The 22,817-nt window shown below is 40.5% G+C and overlaps 1 protein-coding gene across 1 annotated transcript in view; it reads right to left on the bottom strand.

Moving 5' to 3' along the window:
* St8sia6 (ST8 alpha-N-acetyl-neuraminide alpha-2,8-sialyltransferase 6) overlaps positions 1–22,817 on the bottom strand; it is a 121,960-nt gene that overhangs the window by 53,206 nt on the left and 45,937 nt on the right. The gene's annotated exons all lie outside the window — the stretch shown is intronic.

The following is a 22,817-nucleotide window of genomic DNA, read 5'->3' as shown; positions in this document are numbered from 1 at the left end:
GGCCTGGTGCTCTTGCTTTATGAACTTGGAAAATTAAGGCAGAACAAAACCAAAAGCAGACTAAGGACATGGGTTTTGGAGCGTTGGACACAATGAGGCGCCTGGACATGGGCATGTTATTAAACTGCTCCATGAATAGGTTTCTGCGTCTCTAATGCAAAGATAATGGTCCTCACTTCACAGTGTTATTGCCATGATGTATACATCCTACACAAAGCACTGTAAAACACCTGACACCGTGCCTCAGACAAGCAGGAGCTCATAAAATACAGTATCACCTTCACCAATGCAGGTGGGCATCACCCCAGTCCATTGAGGGCCAGATAGAACAAGAGAGAAGGAAGGATAAATTCACTCTCTTTTCTGGAGTTGGGACATACAACTTCTCTTGTCCTCCAATATCGGTGATTCTGGTTCTCAGGCTGTGAGATCTAGACTGGGACTTATGCCAGACGATTCTTGGGTCTTTGGAGCCAGAATGGAATTTCCACCAGTGGCCCCCTTTGTTCACAGGGATTTGGCCTGAACTACACCATCAGCCTTCCAGGGTCTCTGATTTGCACACAGCTCATCATGGAGCTTCTTTGTCTCCATAATCAGAGCGAATTCTTCATCATAAATCATTCTATATAGCTATATGTGTTCTATTGGCTCTAACACATGGACTCAAATTATTTCAGTCTTGCTACATCTTTGTTTTAACAATATGCTTCAATAATTGCTGTGGAAGGACAAAGTGCTAGAAGGTCTGACCCTGAATCTGAATGTCTGGGCCCAGAGGTAAGATGTATCATTGGCCAGAACCAATGCCCCATATGATGGCAAGGTGAGAAACAGAAAAAAAGCAACCTTTCTGCGTGCCCAGAGAAGAAAACCTGATATAGGTATGCACTGGAGACTGCACCACACCTGTGTTCATCAGAAAGAAGAGAAGTAGGCAAACATGAGATCTATTCTGGAGGTAAGGCAGGCAATTTCTCATAGTATATTGCACGTGGGAGGTGAGGGAGAGGGAGGTATAAAGGTAAAGATATAAACAAGACAGGTTCATAATTAATTCTCCAATATTTCTCAGAAATGCTTTCTAAAAATATTGGGTCAGTGTACATATGGGCTCACAAAATCCCTCTTAATCCTGTTATGATTTCTTTCCCCACCACTTTCTTCCCCACTCTCTCTCTCCTTCTGTCTATATGCCTCACCTTTTGTGCTTTCTGGATATATTATAATACTTTCCAAGGATTTGTTTATTTCTAATTTGCTCTATGTTTTATTCAGGCAGCACCATTAATGAAGTGAATTACCAAGCTAGCAGTGCTTTGAATTATGATGGCTTTATAATATTAGATTGTGAAGCTGTGACAACCAGGCACCAATGTAATTATGTCTTCTATACCTTTCCTTAAATTGGAGAGTATCTTCCTTTATAAAAACTCAAAATAGGTTTGCCCAACTAAAAAAGGGAGGGGATACATGGAAAGCAAAATAAGAGTACCTGGGGTAAAAGTGGAGATGACAGAATGCAGTCATGGGGAGAAGACAACTCCCTCGGTGGGGCCAGCCTTGCATCTGGGTTCCACTCTGACCTTATTAGCCTTTCAGCTTAATGGTTGCCTTTTTAAAATTCCTCCTCCATAAAGCAAAGAGATTAAATAGGAGGTGTGTAAAAACAACTGACACACAAAAATCAATCAATAAATTATGTGTTCTCATTCTTCTAAATTCATTATAGTGTTCCTCCCTTGAGTCAATCATTGTTAGTACCACTGAGTTTGGAAACTGCCCATATCTATAGGAAGTCATTTTATAATGAGAGGAACGCACAGGGAAGCCCTTTATAGTTTATTTGCTTTCTGTGCCTCTCTTGTCTCCTTTTCTTTCATAATCTTCAGAGTTTTCTTCCTTTTCATCTGAAGTCATTCAAACGTGCTCAAGAAAAAGAAAACAAGAAACCTACTCACTTCTGAGCTGGAAAAAGACAGGACCTGTGGGCGGATGGATGCCACTTGAGAGGTTGGCACACTCTGCAGAGGAAGACATTAGGGTAAATTCCCTTTAATTTCTGTTTGGGGAATGTCTCTCAGTCAAATCAAAGGCCACAGAAGTTGACTGACATGAAAGTAGGAACTCCAAAGACTCAGAATTAGAGTTGTACAGAGGTTGCCACAGGACAAGAGTGGGCTGATCAGTAACCCTAGGAAGGGTTACCAGAGATCAGGTCAGAATGGCCCATCCAAAAGGGCTGCACATCAGAAAGAACTCTGTAATGGTTAGCTTGAATTGTCGACTTGATTGGATTAAGAGATGCCAAGGATTAACAAGCTTATGCGTGTGTCAGTGAGGGTATGTTTAGGAATGATTGGCATGTGGGATAGCCAATTAAAATGGAGACCCTTCCAAAGCATGGGCAGCACTGTCCAATAGGATGATGGCTTGAATGGAATAAAAGTTGGAAGAAGAAGGAAGCAGCAGCAGATGCAAGCTCCATTCTTCATGAATGGTTTCTGGATTGCTGGTGCAATCATCTGAGGATATCAGACTCTTGCTTTTTCACCCTTCCAAAGCTGACTCTAACAGTGATGCTCCAGAAACCTTTGGTCTTGAGCTAGGGTAGCACCATTGATCCCTCTTGTTTGGGGGCTGCAGCCTCTTGGACTGTGCAGCTACTGATTCGTGCAGCTCTCCAGCCCACAGACAGCATTGTGGACTATCCAGCTTCTAGTCGCATAAGCCAACCTAAGAAGCCCCCTTTTTATAATTATACTTCCTGTGGATTCTGTTCCTCTAGAGAATGCTGACTAAACAAACTCGAAAGGGTCCAAGATGCTTTCACAGAGGTGGGGCCCATCACAGACTGCTGCCAGGAAGCTCTTTTCAAATAGAAGTCCAAGATATGAATGGAGAGGGATCCTCTCCACCTCCCCCTGCTTAAACTAGCTCAAGTCAGTGGTCTGAGCAGTTGAGTGCTGGGAGAGAAACTAGAACAGGACTCAGGAGTGCTACCAGGTATACTCTAACCAACCAAAACCCTGGGACTATACTAAGTAGGCTGAAAGTAAGACATTTTTCTTTTCTTTTAAATTTTCTGCTTCATTCCAATTTTCTGGTTTAAAAAAAAAAAAAAAAACTTTCTTAAAACTTGACAAATTAGCTAAGCCAGAGAAAAATATCAGCTCATATATGCACTGCCAAATCCTACAGTGAGAGTGTCTCCCAAAAGGACAGGTCATGGAAGGGACAGTGGTCCTCCTGCTGGAGATTTGCTAGGGAGATAGAGCAGGTTAGCACCTGAAGCCTCCCAGAGCAGCTATAACTGTTCGACCATTGCTTCCTTAGTTGTTCCACTATGGGATCCTGATCTCTGCCACGTGTCACTGTGCAAACTTCCCTGCCTGCCCATGTGTAGCATTCCTTGCATCTTTTTTTTTTCTTATTTTTTTTTATTTTTAATTTTTTATTGTGGGTTGTTCAAAACATTACAAATTTCTTGACATATCATATTCCACACTTTGATTCAAGTGGGTTATGAACTCCCACCTTCACCCCATACACAGATTGCAGAATCACATCAGTTACACATCCATTGATTTACATATTGCCATACTAGTGTCTGTTGTGCTCCGCTGCCTTTCCCATCCTCCACCCTCCTCCCTCCCCACCTCTCCCCTCCCCTCCCCTCCCCTCCTCTCTCTCTACCCTCTCCACTGTATAACCCTGAGGGTCTCCTTCCATTACCATGCAATTTCCATTCTCTCTCCCTTTCCCTCCCACCTCTCATCCCTGTTAAATGTTAATCTTCTTCTCCTGCTCTTCGTCCCTACTCTGATCTTAGTTACTCTCCTTATATCAAAGAAGACATTTGGCATTTGTTTTTTAGGGATTGGCTAGCTTCACTTAGCATAATCTGCTCTAATGCCATCCATTTCCCTGCAAATTCTATGATTTTGTCATTTTTTAATGCAGAGTAATACTCCATTGTGTATAAATGCCACATTTTTTTTTATCCATTCGTCTATTGAAGGGCATCTAGGTTGGTTCCACAGTCTTGCTATTGTGAACTGTGCTGCTATGAACATCGATGTAGCAGTGTCCCTGTAGCATGCTCTTTTTAGGTCTTTAGGGAATAGACCAAGAAGGGGAATAGCTGGGTCAAATGGTGGCTCCATTCCCAGCTTTCCAAGAAATCTCCATACTGCTTTCCAAATTGGCTGCACCAATCTGCAGTCCCACCAGCAATGTACAAGTGTACCCTTTTCCCCACATCCTCGCCAGTACTTGTTGTTGTTTGACTTCATAATGGCTGCCAATCTTACTGGAGTGAGATGGTATCTTAGGGTGGTTTTGATTTGCATTTCTCTGACAGCTAGAGATGTTGAGCATTTTTTCATGTACTTGTTGATTGACTGTATGTTCTCCTCTGAGAAGTGTCTGTTCAGGTCCTTGGCCCATTTGTTGATTGGGTTGTTTGTTCTCTTATTGTCTAATTTTTTGAGTTCTTTGTATACTCTGGATATTAGGGCTCTATCTGAAGTGTGAGGAGTAAAGATTTGTTCCCAGGGTGTAGGCTCCCTATTTACCTCTCTTATTGTTTCTTTTGCTGAGAAAAAACTTTTTAGTTTGAGTAAGTCCCATTTGTTGATTCTAGTTATTAACTTTTGTGCTATGGGTGTCCTATTGAGGAATTTGGAGCCCGACCCCACCGACTGCAGATCGTAGCCAACTTTTTCTTCTATCAGACGGCGTGTCTCTGATTTGATATCAAGCTCCTTGATCCATTTTGAATTCACTTTTGTGCATGGCGAGAGAAAGGGATTCAGTTTCATTATGTTGCATATGGATTTCCAGTTTTCCCAGCACCATTTGTTGAAGATGCTATCATTCCTCCATTGCATGCTTTTAGCCCCTTTATCAAATATAAGATAGTTGTAGTTTTGTGGATTGGTGTCTGTGTCCTCTATTCTGTACCATTGGTCCACCCGCCTGTTTTGGTACCAGTACCATGCTGTTTATGTTACTATTGCTCTGTAGTATAGTTTGAAGTCTGGTATCGCTATACCGCCTGATTCACACTTCCTGCTTAGCATTGTTTTTGCTATTCTGGGTCTTTTATTTTTCCATATGAATTTCATGATTGCTTTCTCTATTTCTACAAGAAATGCCGTTGGGATTTTGATTGGCATTGCATTAAACCTATAGAGAACTTTTGGTAATATCGCCATTTTGATGATGTTAGTTCTGCCTATCCATGAACAGGGTATATTTTTCCATCTTCTAAGATCTTCTTCTATTTCTCTCTTTAGGGTTCTGTAGTTTTCATTGTATAAGTCTTTCACCTCTTTTGTTAGGTTGATTCCCAAGTATTTTATTTTTTTTGAAGATATTTTGAATGGAGTGGTTGTCCTCATTTCCATTTCAGAGGATTTGTCGCTGATATACAGGAATGCCTTTGATTTATGCGTGTTGATTTTATATCCTGCCACTTTGCTGAATTCATTTATTAGCTCTAATAGTTTCTTTGTAGAGCCTTTTGGGTCTGCTAGGTATAGAATCATATCATCTGCAAATAGTGATAATTTAAGTTCTTCTTTTCCTATTTTTATGCCTTTAATTTCTTTTGTCTGTCTAATTGCTCTGGCCAGTGTTTCTAGAACTATGTTGAACAGAAGTGGAGAGAGAGGGCATCCCTGTCTTGTTCCAGATTTTAGAGGGAATGCCTTCAGTTTTTCTCCATTCAGAATGATGCTAGCCTGAGGCTTAGCATAGATAGCCTTTATGATGTTGAGATATGTTCCTGTTATCCCTAGTTTTTCTAGAGTTTTGAACATAAAGGGATGCTGTACTTTGTCGAATGCTTTTTCCGCATCTATCGAGATGATCATATGGTTCTTATTTTTAAGTCTATTGATGTGGTGAATAACATCTATTGATTTCCGTATATTGAACCAGCCTTGCATCCCAGGGATGAATCCTACTTGATCATGGTGTACAATTTTTTTGATATGTTTTTGTATCCGATTCGCCAGAATTTTATTGAGGATTTTTGCATCTAGGTTCATTAGAGATATTGGTCTGTAGTTTTCTTTCTTTGAAGTGTCTTTGTCTGGTTTAGGTATCAGGGTGATGTTGGCCTCATAGAATGAATTTGGAAGTTCTCCCTCTTTTTCTATTTCCTGAAGTAGCTTGAAAAGTATTGGTATTAGTTCTTCTTTAAAGGTTTTGTAAAATTCTGCTGTATACCCATCCGGTCCTGGGCTTTTCTTAGTTGGTAGTCTTTTTATGGTTTCTTCTATTTCCTCAATTGATATTGGTCTGTTTAGGTTTTCTATATCCTCCTGACTCAATCTGGGCAGATCATATGACTTAAGAAATTTATCTATGCCTTCACTATCTTCTAATGTATTGGAGTATAAGGATTCAAAATAGTTTTTGATTATCTTCTGTATTTCTGAAGTGTCTGTTGTGATATTGCCTTTTTCATCCCGTATCCTAGTAATTTGAGTTCTCTCTCTTCTTCTCTTCGCTAGCATCGCTAAGGGTCTGTCAATTTTGTTTATTTTTTCAAAGAACCAACTTTTAGTTTTGTCAATTTTTTTAATTGTTTCTTTTGTTTCGATTTCATTAATTTCAGCTCTGATTTTCATTATTTCTTGCCTTCTACTTCTTTTGCTGTTGTTTTGCTCTTCTTTTTCAAGGATTTTGAGATGAAGTATGAGATCATTTATTTGTTGGTTTTTTCTTTTTTTAAGGAATGAACTCCAAGCAATGAATTTTCCTCTTAGAACTGCTTTCAATGTGTCCCATAGATTCCGATATGTTGTGTCTGTGTTTTCATTTATCTCTAAGAATTTTTTAATTTCCTCCTTGATGTCTTCTATAACCCATTGATCATTCAGTAACCTATTGTTCATTCTCCAAGTGATGTATGCTTTTTCCTTCCTTCTTTTATCATTGATTTTCAGTTTCATTCCATTATGATCAGATAAGATGCATGGTATTATCTCTACTCCTTTATATTGTCTAAGAGTTGCCCTGTGACATAATATATGATCTATTTTTGAGAAGGATCCATGTGGTGCTGAGAAAAAAGTGTAACTGCTTGATTTGGGTGGTATACTCTATATATGACAATTAGGTCTAGGTTATTAATAGTGTTATTGAGTTCTATAGTTTCCTTATTCAACTTTTGTTTGGAAGATCTGTCCATTGGCGAGAGAGGTGTGTTGAAGTCTCCCATGATTATGGTAAGGTGGTCTATTAGACTCTTGAACATGAGAAGAGTTTGTTTGACGAACATAGCTGCACCATTGTTTGGGGCATAAATATTTATGATTGTTATGTCTTGTTGGTGTATGGTTCCCTTAAGCAGTATGTAGTGTCCCTCTTTATCCCTTTTGATTAACTTTGGCTTGAAATCTATTTTATTTGATATGAGTATGGACACTCCTGCTTGTTTCCAAAGTCCATATGAGTGATATGATTTTTCCCAACCTTTCACCTTCAGTCTATGTATGTCTTTTCCTAGCAAATGCGTCTCCTGTAGGCAGCATATTGTTGGGTCTTGTTTTGTGATCCATTCTACTAGCCTGTTTCTCTTAATTGGTGAGTTTAAGCCATTAACATTTAGGGTTATTATTGAGATATGGGTTGTTCTTCCAGCCATATTTGTTTATTTCTGTTACTAAGCATGGTTTGTTTTCCTCTTTGATTATTTTCCCCCCCATTACTGTCCTACCTCCCACTGTTGTTTTTCATTGTTATTTTCCATTTCCTCTTCCTGTAATGCTTTGGCGAGGATGTTTTGAAGAGATGGTTTTCTAGCTGCGAATTCTTTAAACTTTTGTTTATCGTGGAAGGTTTTAATTTCATCTTCCATCCTGAAGCTTAATTTCGCTGGATACACAATTCTTGGTTGGAACCCATTTTCTTTCAGTGTTTGAAATATGTTATTCCTTGGCTGGGGATGTGGCTCAAGTGGTAGCGCGCTAGCCTGAAATATGTTATTCCAGGATCTTCTAGCTTTCAGAGTCTGTGTTGAAAGATCAGCTGTTATCCTGATTGGCTTACCCCTAAATGTAATCTGCTTCCTTTCTCTTGTAGCTTTTAAAATTCTCTCCTTATTCTGTATGTTGGGCATCTTCATTATAATGTGTCTAGGTGTGTTTCTCTTATGATTTTGCACATTCGGCGTCCTGTAGGCTTCTAGGATTTGGGATTCTGTCTCATTCTTCAAGTCTGGGAAGTTTTCTCGTATTATTTCATTGAATAGACTGCTCATTCCTTTGGTTTGGAGCTCTGCACCTTCCTGTATCCCAATGACTCTTAAGTTTGGTCTCTTAATGTTAACCCATATTTCTTGGATGTTCTGCTCATGGTTTCTTAACAGTCTTGCTGAGCTGTCTATGTTCTTTTCCAGTTGAAATACTTTGTCTTCATTGTCTGATGTTCTATCTTCTAAGTGTTCTACTCTGCTGGTAGTATTCTCCATTGAGTTTTTAAGTTGGTTTATTGCTTCCTGCATTTCTAGGATTTCTGTTTGTTTTTTATAACCTCGATCTCCCTGTATAGTTGATCCTTTGCTTCCTGGATTTGTTTGCGTAATTCATTGTCGAAGTGATCTTTCATTGTCTGATTTTGCTGTTTAATGTCTTCCTTGATACTCCAGATCATCTGAAGCATGTATATCCTGAATTCTTTATCTGACATTCCATCTGCTGCAGCTGTTACCTCTTCTAAAGTTGCGTTGACCTGCATTGCTTGTGGTCCTTTCTTTCCTTGTCTTTTCATACTGCTTGCGTATCTTTCCTGCAGGCGCAGGCAGCGGCTCTGCTCTCTCCTTATTCCAATTGGGGTGTCGTGGCTACCACGCCGGCAGGTCACTGGGCCTGTTCTGGGCTCTGGCAGCGGCTCTGTTCTGCCCCTACTCCAATTGGGGTGACGAGTGTACCACGCCGGCAGGCCACCGGGCCTGATCCGCCGGTCAGTTGCAGGTTTGCCTACCCTGCAGGCGCGGGCGGCGGCTCTACTCTGCCCCTACTCCAAATGGGGTGACGTGTCTGTCGTACCGGCAGACCACTGGGCCTGTCCCACTGGTCGGTCGCAGATCTGCCCACCTTTCGGGCATGGGTGGAGGCTCTGCTCTGCCCCTACTCCAATTGGGGTGTCGTGACTACCCCGCCTGCAGGACGCTGGGCCTGTTCCTGGCACGGGCGGCGACTCTGCTCTGCCCCTACTCCAATTAGGGTGGTGTGTGTACCACGCCGGCAGGCTCCTGGGCCTGATCCGCCGGTCTGTTGCAGGTCTGCCTACCTTGGAGGCGCGGGCGGCGGATCTGCCCTGCCCCTCCTACCACGCCTGCGGACCCCTGGGCCTGATCTGCAGGTTGGTCACAGGTCTGCTCACCCTGTGGGCACGGGTGGCGGTTCCACTCCGCCCCCACTCCAATTGGGGTCACGTGGCCACCACACCGGCAGGGCCTGATCCGGGTGTGGGAGAAGGATCTGCTCTGCCCCTACTCCAGTTGGGGTGACGTGTGTACCACACTGGCAGGCCACTGGGCCTGACCTGCCAGGCTGTCACAGGTCTGTTTACCTTGCAAGCGCGAACGGCGGCTCTGCCCTGCCCCTCCTACCACGCCCATGTACCACTGGGTCGCGGGTCTGCCCACCTTGCGGGTGCGGCTGGCGGCTCCGCTCCGCCCCCTCTCCAATTGGGGTCACGCGGTCACCACGTTGGCGAGCCGCTGGGCCTGCTCCGGGCGCTGGCGGCGGCCCGGCTCCTCCCCTCTGGCTCGACGACAAATTGAGGAGACTCGGGTGTCTGTGCCTCACCCCCCCTACCAGGAGACCAACTGTTTATGTCGCCGCTGGTATTGATGAAGTTCTCTCCTCCGCCGCTTTCTGATGACATCAGATCTCTGCCATGTTGGTATCCTATGTGAATGGCAGAATTTCGTTCCCCTTGCCGGGCAACCAAAGCAACGGGTGAGTCCTGACCGGCCCTCAGCAGGTCCCGGACCGAGAAGCAGTTTCCGTGGGCTCCTAGCCCCAGGCCAGGGAAGTTCTGGGAGCCAGAACTCGGCCGCTCTGTGCTCGGTGTAAGCTCCTATAAGAGTAGGCTCCAAGAAGCAGTCCCCGCGGGCTCAGTTCCGGGAGCCGGAATTCGGCCCATTTCCTTGCATCTTACCATACTCTCAACTCCCAGTTCATTGACATCCTCTCACATCCACCTTGCAAGTATGCAGTCATGGTACAAGATGGCTTCTGGCATAAGATATTTGCATTCCTGACCCTGACAGCTTCTAGAAAAATATCAGACAGGTGGATGGGCTGGTGTCTTGATAAATGGTGTCCAAATTGTTAGGCCTTTTGTATACCTTAAATAATGATTCCAAATCCCAGTTCTCTCAATGGCTACCCGATACCTTCATAATTCTATTGTGTTCGCCCATATTCTCTGCTGTCCCAACTTATCATTTAATCATACTTCCTGTGTCAGAGAAACATGACGCTTCTGGGTGTGAATGAATCTTCAGCAGTCAGTCATCCTGAATTTCCATATCAGAGAAAGAAGTGTCTCCCCTCTCAAATAAGGATAATCTACCTGCCACCCATCCTCTGTCTGCACTGAGGTCAGGCCCTTCTCTGAACTGGACCTCTACACTCTCCCTACTCCGGTCTTCTTCTTATGCTCAATTTTCTACCATTTCAAAATCTAAGGCAAGATAATTCCATTATGGCTTAGCTCATGTGTTGAAAGCATGATCCCCAATGCAGCAAGGGTCAGAAGTAGGGCTTTTAAGCCATTATTAGGGTTCTGACCTCATCAGTAGATTAACCTATTTATTGGATTAATTCACTGATAGCTGAATGGTAGTGCATGGTGACTACAGGCATGTAGAGCATGGATGGAGGAAGTAGGTCACTGGGGGCATGCCCCTGGAAGCTATATCTTGTCCCTGGATTACTGGCACTCCATCTCTCTCTCCCCCCTTGCTCCCTCTTCTTCTCCCTCCCTCTCCCCTCCCCACCTCTCTCTCTCTCTCTCTGCTTCTAGGTCACCACAAACTGAGTAGCTTTCCTCTGCCACACTCTTCCACTATTATGTTCTGCCTTACCTCAGGCCCAGAGTAATGGAGTTGGCTGACCATGGACTGAGACCTCTGAAACTGTGAGCCCCAAATAAACGTTTTCCTTTTCTAAATGGTTCTTATCAGGTATTTTGGTCCCAGTGACAAAAAGCTAATTAACACAAATTCACTCTGCTAATCTATCTCTTGCCTTGCCTCTCATTCACAATGCAACCTACCTCTTTTCCCTTCATTTCTATCCTCAATGCCCCAAGGTGAGTTGTCTCAGGTGTGTGTTTGATCATGTCATTTCCCTTCCCCAAGGTCCCCCACGGCCCCCATCATTCTTGCAACCATGCTCTCCATTCCTTAGTAGGACGGGCAAAGCCATCCACCATCTGTCCCCTGACTGAGTTCACTGACAGTTTGCTAATCATTAAATGGTACAAATTCCTCTTTTTTCCATTCCCTGCAAGTCTTATATTATGGATTCTGACTGCTTTTATTATTTAATTATAGAATTTATTTGTTTGGTTTTGGCAACCAAGCCTTCAGGCACATTTTCATCACTTCAGTATGTCAGGGGGAAAAAAATCTTTAATAAGATTGGGAGGAAAAGACACACAAAAACAAGCTTTTCTGCTCTCACTGTTATCTGTGTGGATGCTGTGGTTTTTTTTAAAAAAAATCTACCTTTATAAGTCATTCTTCAGTTGAAAGCGATCACTTTACAATACCAGCTGGCAAGATTTCACAGAAAAGCAAGATACTTAGAGACAACATTGGCCATTACAAAATAATAAAAATTAAAACTCTGGTAACACAAAGAATCTCTCTCAAAGGAAACAAGTTATTCAATCCCTACAAAATAATGTCGTCAGTACTTAGTGATCATCCACAAAGACCTCTGAAACAGAATTAATGTCACCTTCTGAGTATGACCTGTAATCATGCAATCCTGCAATCAGTCCCCTGGCCAAGTAAAACATCTCAAGGAAAAATCTGCATACAAGTGACTAAGGAGTTTCAAGAACATCCAAATTCTATTTCTGGTGACCATAATAGGGACAAAACTGGATTGTAAATCTAAATGTAAAGCTTAAAGCCAAATCAATCTTATTCTCTGAAGAGTGAATGTATTAATACTCAAAGCATATTTCCTAAATAAGAAAGTCTAAAGAAAAGAAATGCTTTCCATATACTTCTCAGACTCCTTCTTCATTCCAGAGAAACATTTGAACAGCCCTCAAAATGTCCAGACCACCAACAGAAACCCAGCCCCCACCTCATCCCCAAAGAGGCATGTGGCAGGCCAAGGTGTCCCCAGGACAGATGCCATAGTGATTACCCCTGCTTTGATTCCAAGCTCAGCAAGCAAACTAGACCACTGTCTAGTTTGATTACTCTCTTTAATCGACAAAGTAATATTCTAGTTTCTAAATCATCCTCACAGTTAGCCTTAGAAATACCCATTAGACCCAGAAACCGACAAAATCAGATCTTGGCACCTCCAAAGACGAGGGGTAGATCCTGTATTGCTTCTTTATTTAGTCACTCGTGTGCCAGAGAGAGGGGAAGATACTAGAGAGAGAGTCATGTGCAAGACCAGGTCACTGTGGCCTTGGAGCAAACAGCCAGCCAGGGAGGACAGACAAGTGAACATACAGGTACGATCTGAGTGTGCAGAAGGAAAGCGAGCTATTTTCCTTAATCATTAATTTCAAGAAACCATGAATCTGTGTTTTGGTGTCTTGTCATTTAACTGAAGATATGGGAATTGCTTTTAAAATGACCACATAGAATTTCAATTCTTTTATATGGGAACATTGCTAGCAACTTAAATTGTAAAATATTCTGCAGATAATCTCTGCTTACTTGGCTTTTATCTGTTTTTTTTTTCTTTTTTCCAGTTAACCTTGATGAAGATTAATGAACTAGCTCTCTACTATTAAATCAGTTACCATAAGGCATCCTTGCCCCCTACTATTGTGGAGTTTTCAAAAATGTAAAATCGTAACTCTCATACAGATAATGAATATGTATTAAGAATTTTACTTTGCTCATAATAAGGGAACTAGTAAAAAGAAAAATCTAAAGCTCCAACACATTTATAAATCAGTAATATTGAGATAAATTTGCAAATGGAGGCAAAAACTGGCTTTTGCCTCCCCTGATCAGTTTTGGCTCTCTACCAGATACAGCATCATTTGCATAATTACAGACAAGAATTATTTTGCATTGCTATCAGTTAACCACAACTTAGAGTTGTCAAATAGCTCCCATAGGATCCGAGTCAGATAACTCAAAGAGGTATGTGATCTAAACAAAGCAAACTTACCGGATGAAGCACAAAATGTTCTCTCACATCTTTAACCCCATCACTGCCCATCTCTGTAACTTTAAAGGAAGGATTTACAATAACAAACCTAACAGAGTGGAGCCTCTTGGGAATTTCAGTCCCCTTCCACTCCACAGCTTGCCCCAAAGAGGAGCAGAGGGACCTGGCCTAGGTGTGAGCCCTTTGGGGCAGTCAGCAAATGCCAAGTTCCCCAAGTAGGCCTAAGCAAGGTTACCAACAGGACAAGGTTTTGTTGTTGTTGTTATTGTTGTTTAAATATTTTTTAGTTGTTGATGTACCTTTTTTATTATTTATTTATTTATATGTGGTGCTGACGATTGAACCCAGTGACCCAGGACAAGTTTTGATATAAGGATGTATGAAAACTTCAAATCTAGATGACAAGAGTGAGATCCTAAATACGAAATCATCTTTAGCAAAGTAGAGAAAAAATAAAATCGGAGCAGATTGGGAACAAGTGACAAACTTTGGAGCAGCCATGTCTCACTGGTCCAGAATGTGAGCTCCTTGGGTGCTTAAGGCAGACTTGGAAGGGCAGAGTCAAGGTGGAATGTATCTCCAGTGTGATCTACCTTCCTCCCTCCCTTCCTCCCAGCTGCCAGGATTATAGGCCTGCACCATCACACCTGGCTCTCAGTGTGATGTCTCTAAGGCTCTTTCTGTGATTTTTTTCTTTTCTTCTTCTTTACCTTCCCATCACATCATATCTCACAGTAATTTCAGAGCTAACATATTAAGTCTTTTTTAAAACAAATTTTTTTCTTATTCTATACAGCCAAGATTGTTTAATCTTTCTTTAGTGTATTTATGTTTGGAAATCATTGATATACTGTGTATATTTTTTAAAGAGAGAGAGAGAGAGAGAAAATTTTAATATTTATTTTTTTTTAGTTTTCAGCGGAGACAACATCTTTGTTTGTATGTGGTGCTAAGGATCCAACCTGGGCTGCACGCATGCCAGGCGAGCACGCTACCGCTTGAGCCACATCCCCAGCCCAAATGTGTATATTTTTAATAACAATATCCACAGTCTCTGATGCAAAAATTCTCTTATGGTTCAGAATGAAAGTCATAATAACAACATAGATGGGATGGTTGCAGGTACCACATACTGTGCTAAGCACTTTACAAATATAACATCTCATTTACTCTTCACAATGAACATACAAGTTAGGTGCTAGGTTCATTTTATAGATGAGGAAAATAAGGCACCAGAAGATTAAAAGACATCCCCAAAGTCACTCTCCTAGTTAGACATGGAGTGGTTTTGAAGCCATATACTATGGTTCTGTGTTCTTAACCACTGTGATATTCTGCCTCCTCTTACAGAGAAAACTTGCCCTTGGGTAGAGAACTATTTCATTGTCTAGAGAACCACCTGCTCCTCCAGGTTAACTGATTCTATGGGAGCTGATTCTCTCCTTGACCAAACTCTACTCAGGTCTTTTCAACTAGTTCCTATTATTGGGCATGTCCTCAAGAACCCAATTTTATCAATTCCCCTGCTAAGTCACTTTAGTCAGAATCCCTACCTTTGCTATCTGATAATCCTCATTATCTAATCAAAATCTTCATGGCCCACCTCCCTAAGTGACATCTGATCATTACAGGCTGCCTTCAGCAAAAAAAAAAAAAAAAAAAAAAATCCTATCATGTCAGTCTAGACAGAATACCCCCTCACCCCTGAAGTTTCCTCTTAGTAAATTTCCATCCACTGAACCCCCCCACCCCACCCCCTGCTCATTAGCTTTAAATTTCTACTTTAGCTTATATTTGGAGTTGAGCCTACTCTCATCTCCTGCAAAAACCCATTTCAGTAATATCTGTCTCGACAGTCCTGAATAAAATCTTCCTTACCATTTTAACAAGGGTCATGAATAATTTTTTTCCTTAACAGAGCAATTTTTCAGTTCTGTACATTGTAGATAACAATAGCAATGCAAAATAATTCTTTTTTATAGGCATGCAAATGAATTATGTCCAGTGGCAAGACAACTCATACATATGCGCACACACACACACACACACACACCAAGAAAAAATGTGTTTCACCCCCTTTTGCACATTTGTCAAAATACTCTTGATCTACAAATGTGTCTGTTCTGTAGATCATCCCTCAAACTGGTGATAACACCTACCAATTTCTTCATTGATAAGTCACATAAAATCTTTTTAAAGTATTCATTTTCACATCTACATCAGAGTCTTGGTTTTACCTTTTTATAAAAAGTTATCTTTTGCCACCCTAAATGAGAAGGCTGAAAACATTTTTTTTTTTTTATCCAGTAAACAGAGGACACTGGTCAGGAAGATAAACTTTAGTGGCAGAAAGGCAATAATTCAAATCTCTACTTCACTACACACTAGATGATTAACCTTAGAAAAATTATTTAACCTTTCTAGGCTTTCAGCATCCTCATGTGCAAAATGGGGATAATGCCTGCTCTTGGATGGATGTGATGCAAGATGTGAAAAGATAATGCATAGAATGTTCTGCACAGAGACTGGAAAGGAGAGTCCACTTCATATGCAGTGTTCAGAAGCAGAAGTCCCTGCAGTGGGGGTAGTTATTGCTTTGGCATGCCTGTTGAAGCAGCATTTCTCCAACTGCCACATGCCTGTGAATCTCCTGGAAAATTTATTAAAATACAGATGGTGGTTCAGTAGAGCTGGGGTGAGGCCTAATATGTAGCATTTCTAACAAGCTCAGGTGGTATCAGTCCACTGGACCAAGGGTCACACTTTGAGTAACAAGGTCTTTAAGGTGTCATGGATCAAGTCCCTGATTGTCTTTTTCTTAATCATTTATAGTAAGACTTCATAAACCAGAAATGTGAGAGCTGTCCTATCGAGAAGTGAAGTGTGAGTAGAAAAAACAATGAAATACTTGGAAAATTACAAGAGTAAAATGAGCTCCATCACGTCAGTAAGTATTGTGTGTTTTTTTCTGTGATAAAAAGCTCAACAAAAGAAATAATATAAGAGGAGACTTATGTACTGAGAACACTTAACATAATTGCTTTTCTAACTCAGATGCACAGCTCAGACTCCCAAAAGCTCTGCTATGGGGAACATAAAGCAGCCTCCATCAGGCTAAAATCTTTAGTCAGGCTCAGCACTGGATCCAGCCCAGTAAATGCAGCCCTGAAGTGGACAAACTCCATGACAGACAGCCAGAAGATGCTGGTTGCTTCTGCAAAACATCAAAGGGTGCAAATTCTGGAAAAGTCTTTCAACGTCAGTTATATCAATGTCTAAGTGTCCATATTAAACATGTCATCACACCCAGTAACTTCACAACCAAATAAATGAATAAATTTTTTTTCTGACAACTAAATATTTCTTCACTCCCACAGAAGTACATTTTGAGATAGAATTTTTTTTTAATTTTTAATTTTCTTTTTTAGTTTGGATAGTAGAATCCATTTTCACATATTATGCAAGCATGGAGTATATCTTATTCTAATTAGGACCCCATTCTTGTGGATGTACACAATGGTGGAATTCACTGTGATGTTTTTATATATGGACATACTGCTTTATAGAGAGAGATCGCACCAATTTGCAGTCCCACCAACAAAGTATGAGCATTCTCCACATCCTCACTAATATTTATTGTTTCGTGTATTCTTTTTTTAATATTTTTTTAGTTGTAATTGGACACAATACCTTTATTTTATTTATTTATTTTTATGTGGTGCTCGCCTTGCACATGCTAGGTGAGTGCTTTACCACTGAGCCACAACTCCAGCCCGGTTACTTGTGTTCTTGATAATTGCCATTCTGAGTGAGATGAACTCTCCATGTAGTTTTAATTTACATTTCTCTAATTGCTAGAGATGTTGAATATTTTTTTTCATATATTTGTAGATCATTTGTATTTCTTCTTCTATAAAGTGCTTGTTCAGTCCCTTTGCCCATTTATTTATTGAGTTATTTGCATTTTTAGTGTTAAGTTTTTTGAGTTCCTTGTATATCCTTGGAAATTAGCATCCTATCTAAGGTCAAGTGGCAAAGATTTACTCTCTTTCTGTAGGTTCTCTCTTCTAGCTTTTAATTGTTTCCTTTCTTGTAAAGAGGCTTTTTAGTTTGATGCCATCCAATTGATTATTGATTTTTTATTTTACTTCTACAGCTTTAGGAGTCTTGTTAAAGATGTGGGTTCCTGAGCTAATAATATGTTGAAGTGTTGGGCCTACGTTCTCCTTTAGTGTGTGCAAGGTTTCTGGTCTAATTCCTAGGTCTTTGATCCACTTTTGAGTTTTATGCAGGGTGAGAGATAGGAGTTAAATTTCATTCTATTATGTATGGATTTTCAGTTTTCCCAGCACCATTTGTTAAAGAGGCTCTTTTCTCCAATGCATGTTTCGGGGGACTTTCTCTAGTATGTGGTAACTGTATTCGTGTGAGCTTGTCTCTAGGTCTTCTATTCAGTTCCATTGCTCTTCTTGCCTGTTTTTGGTGCAAGTACCAAGTTGTTTTTGTTACTATAGTTCTGTATTATAATTTAAGATCTGGTATTGTGATACCTCCTGCTTCACTTTTCTCACTAAGGATTGCTTTGGCTCTTATGAGCCTCTTATTTTTCCAAATGAATTTCATGACTCCTTTTTCTATTTCTAAGGACATCATTGGAACTTTTATGGGAGTTGCATTTGAATCTGTGTAGTGCTTTTGATGGCATAGCCATTTTGACACTATTAATTCTGCTTATCCAAGAACACGGGAGGTCTCTCCATCTTCTAAGATCTTCCTGAATGTCTTTCTTTAGTATTTATATAGGAATTTTAATGAGATGATATCTTTTACCCATATCAAATGTGATATTACTGTGGAGAGAGCCCTACAGCCACTTTAACACTCAAGAATTTAAATACTTAGCCAGGTGCAATGGTGCACACCTGTAATCCCAGTGGCTAAAAGGATGAGGCAGGAGAATTCCAAGTACAGGGCCAGCCTCAGCAACTTAGCAAGGACCTAAACAACTTCACAAGGCCTTACCACAAAATAAAAATAAATAAATAAAGGATAAGAAGGGCTGAGCATGTAGCTCCATGTAAATAAAGCATCCCTGGGTTCAATCCCTAGTATCAAAAAAGAGGTTTTCTTACTTTTTTTTTTAAACAAATGCTTGAAGTTTTGACCAATAACTATTATTTTTTAAATAAGTTTAATCATTTCAGAGTGAAAACTCTCTCATAATCTGTAAGTCTATAGCTTAACTTTATACATTCGCTTTTATATTCATTTTCAGAAAATCATTATGTTAAAAAACTGGGAACTTCCTATAAAGGATTTTATGGAAACTTCTTTGAAAAACAAATCAATGAATAAAGTTTAATAGGATGGTGTGTCCATTTCTGGCCAGGAAAGCAGAGAAAAGTGAACCAATTAAAACAATCCAAGGCTGACAGCCAATTTGGGGAGGCGGCCTAAATCAGTGTGGAGGCTCTTGGGAAATTATACATCACGAAAACCTAAACACTACAAAAATGGGCTACCCAGCACACCAGAGCAGTGAACAAAATCCTAACTCGTCCCTTTATCATTCAGAACTGGTAAACGTTTTCACATCTTTTAAAGGCTCTTTGGGGCTTCTTTGTGGAGATCAGATTAGCATCCTCAGAACAAAGATCAGGGCAAAACAGTCTCTCAGGAGTCATGTCCAAACATTTAAGGGTATCTTAAATCTGAAATAAAATGGCAAGAAGGGAATGTCACAAAATAAATAAATAAATAAATAGCCAGGGGATAACTTGTCTTTCGGTGGCAATTTTATAAACATGAAATGAGGCCAAAAGTTCTGTCAAAAAAGGATGATTTTTAAAATTCTGGAATGCCAAGAGGGAATCAGGTTACTTCATGTGGTTTACAGGAAGTCCACCAGAATCTTGCTGTCAATCAACATTTTTTTCCCTATGACCTACATTTTATAAGACAATGATGAAAAAAAAAAAAAAAGAAACTATTTGCTGGGAGCCATTAGCCAAGTAGGTATGACAATTTCCTTGCCAGCGTACCCCATATTGCAGTGACATTGAATGTAGGTGACCTTGCTCAAGGACCAAGGCGGATTAGGGTGTTCCCGGTTTAAGATAATCGTGTTTAGGGCGTTCCCAGTTTAGGTTCCAGGTTTAAGGTTTAAGATTATTCCTGCTGGGAATAGGGCGTATCCTGCTGCCTGAGTTCCCCTTGAGTTCTCACGGGATTCAGAGTATTTTTTGAGAGATAGAAGCCCAGTGGAGGTGGATTTGGGCAGAGAACGGGGATTTGGGCAGAGAACGTGGATTTCCCCAGAACGTGTTTGTAGACGGCTGGTGTGAGTTCGGGAATAAAGAGTTGCTGTTTGAATCTACAAGCTGTGTGGTGGCTTGTGATTGTGTGCCCAGCCAGACTGCAGCATTTGTGCCCAGCCAGACTGCGGCAACTATTACCTAGTATTTTTTTTTTAAACCAACTTCTGGGGTTTGCCCTTGGTTCACTAGTTTATTGTTTCCATATCTGTCTCTGGAATGAATTTCTTCCTTATCTGTTAGTTCCCTTCTAATAAATTCAAACAAATGAATGAAAAAAATAAATGAAAAACTAAACCTGAAGTCTGCAATATCGAAAATCATCCAAGGAAAAGTAAATTCTGAGGGGGGTCAGACTGAAAAACAGAATATAACATCTTAGAAAAAAAAGTCAACAGGAAGAATGAGAAGCAAAAGAATCCTCCGATTAACCCACAGTTAATTATAAGATTCAGTTAACAAGATGAATGCAATATCTGTTCATTCTATTTAATTGAGATTTTACTGTATTTTAAATGATGTTATTCAAATATCCCTATTAATATTTGATGAATGTATAAGAGAACTGCCTAACTAAATTTACTGTGCTTAGGTAAACTATAATTAGGAAAGGTTAGGAGAGCATCCCATGAGACCTATCAATCACATGATGAAGCAATATAATTACAGATGAAATTCAACAAGGAAACAGCCCAAAGTAATAATCTTTGAAAAGAGGGAATAAAATTACTTGAATGTGGTGTTAGGTTCTGAGAAGTACAGTCAATCAAGTGTCATTTCAGGCGACTCAGGAGCAATAAACCTACTCAACAAAATTGAACTCTTGATTACATTATAGTGTATTAATCTCTCATCTACTTATTCACAATTTCCCAGATGATAAAATGTCCTGCTGTTATTTCACTTACAATTTGGAATTATCTGAATCTAGTTAAATCTGAGCTGCTTTGTCTTGTTATGAATATTTTTGTTCAAGTTCTTCCTTTTTTGCTTTGCTCTCTCTACCATTTTAACTTGGCGGAGTCCAGGAACTGTTTCCATTCACCTGAAAGACCTCTCTTCCAAGACCTCTCAGGTTTTCCCTCTAAAGCACCTACCACCTGGAAGGTATCTATCTGTTCTTGCTCTTTAACCAATTCAGACTCCCATTTCTTATTTATTTGAAAGACTAGCCTTTGTGAGCAGGATCATGCATGGCACTGAGCTGTAATGAGCTTTTAATGTATCACACCTCACAATGAACATATTTGCATTTCAAAAATGCTTTTAAGGAATGTTTTTTTTTTCTGCCCCCACTCCCAACCCTGTTGCCTTTAAGCAAAACTAAAAAAGAGACACAGCTTGCCTGTTTAGAGTAATGCAACCATTTAAGCTCTCTCTGCAGTGGTTCTTCTTGCCTCCCCAACCTGCCCATGCCTACCCAAGTCTCAACTTTCACCTTTTTGCCTTTTGCCTTCTCAGTTTTCACCTCTGAAGATGTCTCTTGGCCAAGGTTAGCAATCACTGTGACCAACCTCACATGACCAGTATTTTGGATCTTATTGCCCTAGAAAACATCTGCTCTCCCCACCCCATGACTGGCCTCCCAGAGCCTCATCCTGTCCCATTCACCCACCAACTAGCCAAGCCAATCCCTCTCCCCCTTGATTGGGGCTCAAAAAAAAAAAAAAAAAAATTATTAACTCAATCAAAGGCTCTAAAGTAGAACTAATTATGAAGCAGGTCCCAAATTTTGATCAAAGAGGGGCTCCTCAAAATGAGATACAGGAATTTGGAGATATAAGAAAAATACACTGCATCTCAAAAGGAAAGTGCCCGCCAACAGTTGGAATGTAGGAGATGCCCACGAACAGCTGAAATGTGAAATGAGCAAATGCTGACAACCCAGCCTGCATCATTACAGCCACGTTCTTGCCTATAGGAAGTAACATGATGTGAGGACACTGCCCAGCACAAAGGAAATTGGCACAAAATTGTATAATCCTGCCCTTACTCCACCTCTAGTTCAGGCCCTAGATACTGTCGCTCTATAAATGTTAAAAACTTAGGCCAAGGCCTTGCTTCTTACTCTCAAGATAGCCCACACACTCTCTCTTTCCTTTCCAGTGTGTAAGCCTTGTTTTCCTAAATAAGTCTATACCTGTACCTCCATCTAGCATGTGCTCAAATTCTTTTCTGTAACATTTGTCAAGAATCCCACTCATTTTGAGTTCAGGGTCCCCTCTCCAGGACCTCCTTGAACCTTCCTCTGATGATAAAACCATACCATTCTTCAATTATTAAGAACACAAGTAACAATAAATGTTGGCAGGGATGTGGGGGAAAAGGTTCACTTGTACATTGCTGGTGAGACTGCAAATTGGTGCAAGCATTATAAAAAGCAGTATGGAGATACCTTAGAAAACTTGGAATGGAACCACCATTTGACCCAGCTATCCCACTCCTTGGTCTGTACTCAAAGGACTTAAAATCAGGATATTATAGTGACACAGCCACATCAATGTTATAGCAGCTCAATTCACAATAGCTAAACTGTGGAACCAACCTAGACACCCATCAATAGATGAATGGATAAAGAAACTGTGATATATATATATATATAATCAATATATATATCACACTTGGCTTTAAAGAAGAATGAAATTATGGCATTTGCTGGTAAGTGGATAAAATTGGAGACTATCATGCTAAGTGAAATAAGCCAATCCCCCCAAAAAACAAAGACCAAATGTTCTCTTTGTTCTCTCTGATATGTGTATGCTGACTCACATAGGTTGGGGGAGGGAGGTTCACAGAATTGGGCAGGATCCGGGGGAATGAAAATGGAAAGACAGTAGAATGAATCAGACATACCTTTCCTATGTTCATATATGAATAAATGACCTTTGTAACTCCACATCATGTACAACCACAAGAATGGGACGTTATATTCATGTGTATGTATGATATGTCAAAAAACATTCTACTGTCGTGTATAACTAAAAAGAACAAAAACAAAAAATAAACAAAACAACAACAACAACAAAAAAAAAACATACCATTCTTGCAATCAAGTGTTGGCCAATAGGTGGAGGACACAGTGCAAACTAACAAGGCTGAG

This window comes from Marmota flaviventris, chromosome 12 (genome assembly GCF_047511675.1).
Source record: "Marmota flaviventris isolate mMarFla1 chromosome 12, mMarFla1.hap1, whole genome shotgun sequence".
NCBI classification, from domain to species: Eukaryota; Metazoa; Chordata; class Mammalia; order Rodentia; family Sciuridae; genus Marmota; species Marmota flaviventris.
This window is presented reverse-complemented; position numbering and strand designations above follow the sequence as displayed.